The 6,000-nt window shown below is 46.5% G+C and overlaps 1 protein-coding gene across 1 annotated transcript in view; it reads right to left on the reverse strand.

Annotated features, from left to right (window-relative positions):
* The window catches only part of NOL4L (nucleolar protein 4 like), a 74,815-nt gene extending 71,323 nt beyond the window's left edge, over nucleotides 1-3,492 (reverse strand). The window contains exon 1 of the mRNA XM_082271661.1: nucleotides 3,389-3,492. The gene's annotated coding sequence lies outside the window, so the exon portion shown is untranslated. The remainder of the gene's footprint in view (nucleotides 1-3,388) is intronic.
* Nucleotides 3,493-6,000: the final 2,508 nt, after the last annotated feature.

Consider the following 6,000-nt stretch of genomic DNA (forward strand, 5'->3'; position numbering starts at 1 on the left):
TATTTTATAGCACTGAAGTGTGAGATATCTGCAGCTTGGAACAACTACCTGGGTTCAATATCATTTTTGAAGTGGCGCAGGTTTTCTAAGATTTGATCTGCTTGAGATTTTGCATGGTGCCCGTCGTGCCCGACCCTCTGCCGGAAAACTGCCACGGCAAAGTGGACTGACTAAGACCAAGGACAAAATTTTACATATAAACAAAGCTTGGGTGCTATGAAGGGACCGGTCACCAAAAAAAAACCATTCCCAACCACCCTACATCTTCTCATCGACCAGCCTAAAATAGACTCATCCTGCGCACCCCAAATTCTGACCCAACCGTCTACATGGCACAGCTGGAATCCAAACTCATCAGACCAGAAAACATTTCATTGGCCAGTTTTGGAAACCCAGGGACTCCTGTAGCCTTGTTTTCTTGACAGGAGAGGACCCTGTGTGGCCCTCCGCTGATACATCCCATGCTCTTCAAGGGCCAATGTGTTCTGCATTCTTAGGGGCCCTACAGAGCTGCATTGCTGTAAAGAGAGATCACCAGAGCAGCGCTGGGCTTCAGCCATTCTCTCTGACATCTCTACTAACCTCCTCCACTGATAGAACCACAGCTAGCTGGAGGACCTCTGCTTTCCCACCAATAGCCATAGAGTATGAAAATCACTGGAGGACAGGAGGTCCTGAGAATGTTATATCCATGTCTGCCACCAATAATCACTCCATGGTCATAGGCTCTAAGATTGGACATCCTCCCCTTCTAAAGTTCCATCATCTATTCAACCACAGTCATGTGATCTGCTGTCTATCCAGGTCAGGGGTCTCCAAACTGCAGTCCTTTGCTTGCTTTTATCTGGCAGCAATGCTGGGGGTTATTATTGCATTCACTGACACCAATGCTGGGGGTTATTACTGCATCCACTGACTACAATGCTGGGGGTTATTATTGCATTCAATGACACCAATGCTGGGGGTTATTATTGCGTCCACTGACTACAATGCTGGGGGTTATTACTGCATCCACTGACTACAATGCTGGGGGTTATTATTGCATCCAATGACACCAATGCTGGGGGTTATTATTGCATCCACCGACACCAATGCTGGGGGTTATTATTGCATCCAATGACACCAATGCTGGGGGTTATTATTGCATTCACTGACACCAATGCTGGGGGTTATTATTGCATCCAATGACACCAATGCTTGGGGTTATTATTGCATTCACCGCCACCAATGCTGGGGGTTATTATTGCATTCACTGACATCAATGCTGGGGGTCATTATTGCATCCACCGACACCAATGCTGGGGGTTATTACTGCATCCAATGACACCAATGCTGGGGGTTATTACTGCATCCACTGACACCAATGCTGTGGGTTATTATTGCATCCACCGACACCAATGCTGGGGGTTATTATTGCATCCAATGACACCAATGCTGGGGGTTATTATTGCATCCAATGACACCAATGCTGGGGGTTATTACTGCATCCACTGACACCAATGCTGTGGGTTATTATTGCATCCAATGACACCAATGCTGGGGGTTATTATTGCATTCACTGACACCAATGCTGGGGGTTATTATTGCATCCAATGACACCAATGCTTGGGGTTATTATTGCATTCACCGCCACCAATGCTGGGGGTTATTATTGCATTCACTGACATCAATGCTGGGGGTCATTATTGCATCCACCGACACCAATGCTGGGGGTTATTACTGCATCCAATGACACCAATGCTGGGGGTTATTACTGCATCCACTGACACCAATGCTGTGGGTTATTATTGCATCCACCGACACCAATGCTGGGGGTTATTATTGCATCCAATGACACCAATGCTGGGGGTTATTATTGCATCCAATGACACCAATGCTGGGGGTTATTACTGCATCCACTGACACCAATGCTGTGGGTTATTATTGCATCCACTGACACCAATGCTGGGGGTTATTATTGCATCCAATGACACCAATGCTGGGGGTTATTACTGCATCCACTGACACCAATGCTGGGGGTTATTACTGTATCCACCGACTACAATGCTGGGGGTTATTATTGCATCCAATGACACCAATGCTGGGGGTTATTACTGCATCCACCGACACCAATGCTGGGGGTTATTACTGCATCCACTGACACCAATGCTGGGGGTTATTATTGCATTCACTGACACCAATGCTGGGGGTTATTATTGCATCCACTGACACCAAAATATATATATATACATACACACACACACACACACACACACACACACATACACAGCCAAGGTAATATATATATTAGTAGTATATATGGGTATGCAGAGGTAAGTGGGTGTATATAAAAGGTATGTACGGTACACAGGAGATAAATATAACAGCACAGGGAAGGTTGGTAGACGGTGGAGACTCCATTTATCAGAATGGGAGTTGCTTTGACAAAGGAAGAGGGGAGGAGGGGAGGACAGGGATGATGGGGGAAGGACAGGGATGACGGGGGGGGGGGGGGGGGGGAAGGACGGGGATGATGGGGGAAGGACAGGGATGACGGGGGGGGGGGGGGGGGGGGAAGGACGGGGATGATGGGGGAAGGACAGGGATGACGGGGGGGGGGGAGGAAAGGACAGGGATGATGGGGGAAGGACAGGGATGACGGGGGGGGGGGGGAGGAAAGGACAGGGATGGTGGGGGAAGGAAAGGACGGGGATAACGGGGGAAGGACAGGGATGACGGGGGAAGGAAAGGACGGGGATAACGGGGGAAGGACAGGGATGACGGGGGAAGGAAAGGACGGGGATGACAGGGAGGGGGAAGGAAAGGACAGGGAGGGGGAAGGAAAGGACAGGGAGGGGGAAGGAAAGGACAGGGATGACGGGGGAAGGACAGGGATGGGGATGATGGGAGAACAGACATAACAGGAGGGAGGAGGGGGCAGGGGAGGATAGGGATGACAGGAGGGGGAGGGAAACAGACATAACAGGAAGGGAGGACAGACATGACAGGAGGGGGGAGGGGGGACAGACATGACAGGAGGGGGGAGGGGAGGACAGACATGACAGGAGGGGGGAGGGGAGGACAGACATGACAGGAGGGGGGAGGGGAGGACAGGGATGACAGGAGGGGGGAGGGGAGGACAGACATGACAGGAGGGGGGAGGGGAGGACAGGGATGACAGGAGGGGGGAGGGGAGGACAGACATGACAGGAGGGGGGAGGGGAGGACAGGGATGACAGGAGGGGGGAGGGGAGGGATGGAGATGAGGGGTCTGTCAGCCATTGTATCGGGCGGCCTGCATGTATATGAGGGGCCCTCCTACAGCCTGGAGCCCCGGCATTGCTCCCTCCCCCCGCCACATCCCCCCTTCTTTTACACACCGACCCCCCTCCCCCAATCCCGCTCCCACCTCAGCCCGGATCCGGGTGTTCGGGCGCCGTGTGACAGCTGCGGCTGGGCAGGGACTGTGTGACGTCACCGGCTTCCCCGGCCCAGCCCGGCCACCGTACCCGGGAGGAGGAGGGGCGGGGATAGGCAGCACACTGACCTCTACAGGCTGCTCATCAGTACTGCACCCTCCACATTGTATACTCTCCATACATTGTATACAATATACACCCTGTGTAATATACTGTATACTGCACCCTCCACATTGTATACACCCTGTGTAATATATATATACTGCACCCTCCACATTGTATACACCCTGTGTAATATATATACTGCACCCTGTACAATGTATACTGCACCCTGTACATTGTATATAATGCATTTTACACTCACATATTTTTATACACTACATAATATACAGTACATTTTATTCCCTAAACATTGTATACAGTACATCCCATATCCTATACATTGTATACAATACATTTTATACGCTACACATTGTATAAGTACATCTTATAACCTAAAGATTGTATACAGTACACCCTATACATTGTACACAGTATATCCCATACCCTATTTATTGTATACAGTACATTTTATTCACTATACATTGTATACAGTACATCCTAATCCCTACACTGATGGTGGGGGGGGGGGGGGCACCAGTCCTCCTGCAGGGGGCCCGGGCCCACAGGGGCGCCCCAACAGCACAGAGAATTGATGTCATTGTACAGAGGGGCAATTACAGAAGAAAGCCCTGTGTGGCTCTATGTAGCAGCTGAGAGCCCATTTCTCCCCCCTTCTGCCAGCTTTCAGCTGCTTCGGAGAGAGACACAGACATAGCACCATTCCTGTAATTGCTTCTCTGACACTGATCCCCCTCCCTGTGTGCCCCCCTCCCTGTGTGCCCCCCCTTCCCTCAGCACTGCAGGCTTCCCTGCACTGTAAAAAATAAAACAAATTGTAAAAAAAATAATAATAATCAAACATTGTAATAATTTAAAAAATTGTAACATAAAATAACTGTAAACATTAACATTTTTTAAAACAAATGTAAGTTTTTCTAAATGTAAAAAACAATAAAAAAGGGCTGATTTACAAAGGTTCTCTGTTATGTTTGTGTCCGCTAATAATGATTTTAGTGTATTTTTAGTGAAAATATTGTCTTGTACGTAAAAACACTGCCTGTACGGGGCCCCGTGATTTCTAACAGCAGCCCTGACCCTAAATACTGTATACACTACATCATATACCCTATACATTGGATACAGTACATTTTTATACACTATACATTAAAAACAGTACATAAATCCAACAAAAAGCCCGCAACTCGGTGCTTCTTCTTAAAAGATCCTTTATTGATTCACAACAGCAAATACAATGTCCATAGATGCTAATACATGCTACAGAACGCCCCACACACCCTATACATTGAGTGCAGTGCATTCTATACATTGGATACAGTACATCTTTTTCCCTATACATTGTATAGATTACATTTTATTGCCTATACATTGTATACAGTACATTCTATACCCTATACATTGAATACAGTACATACCATACCCGATACATTAAATACAGTACATCCCATACCCTATACATTGTATATAGTACAGTACATCCCATACCCTAAACATTGAATACAGTACATCCCATACCCTATGCATTGTATATAGTACAGTACATCCCATACCCTAAACATTGAATACAGTACATCCCATACCCTATGTATTGTATATAGTACAGTACATCCTATACCCTAAACATTGAATACAGTACATCCCATACCCTATGTATTGTATATAGTACAGTACATCCCATACCCTCATTGAATACAGTACATCCCATACCCTAAACATTGAATACAGTACATCCCATCCCCTATGCATTGTATATAGTACAGTGCATCCTGTACCCTAAACATTGAATACAGTACATCCCATACCCTATGTATTGTATATAGTACAGTACATCCTATACCCTAAACATTGAATACAGTACATCCCATACCCTATGTATTGTATATAGTACAGTACATCCTATACCCTAAACTTTGAATACAGTACATCCCATACCCTATACATTGAATACAGTACATCCCATACCCTAAACATTGAATACAGTACATCCCATCCCCTATGCATTGTATATAGTACAGTGCATCCTATACCCTAAACATTGAATACAGTACATCCCATACCCTATACATTGAATAAAGTACATCCCATATCCTATACATTGTATACAGTAGATCGCATACCCTATGCATTGTATATAGTACAGTACATCCTATACCCTAAACATTAAATACAGTACATCCCATACCCTATACATTGTACACCAGTAAAAACAGACCTCACAAGGAACAATTGATTGCCACACAAAAATAGATGCCCTCCAACAACAATAGACCACCCCAATAGTAGATCTCTTTCAGCAACAATTGATCCCCCAGCAACATAACACCCCCCAGCAATAATAGATCCCCCACCAGCAACAATAAGAATAATAGACCCCCCCCCAGCAACAATAGCCTACCATGCAAAAATAGATTTCTTCCAGGAACAATAGATCCCCCAGCTGCCAGCATCAATAGACCCTCCAGGACACCCCAGCACCCCTTGA

This window comes from Pelophylax lessonae (assembly GCF_965119305.1).
Source record: "Pelophylax lessonae genome assembly, chromosome: 11".
NCBI lineage: Eukaryota > Metazoa > Chordata > Amphibia > Anura > Ranidae > Pelophylax > Pelophylax lessonae.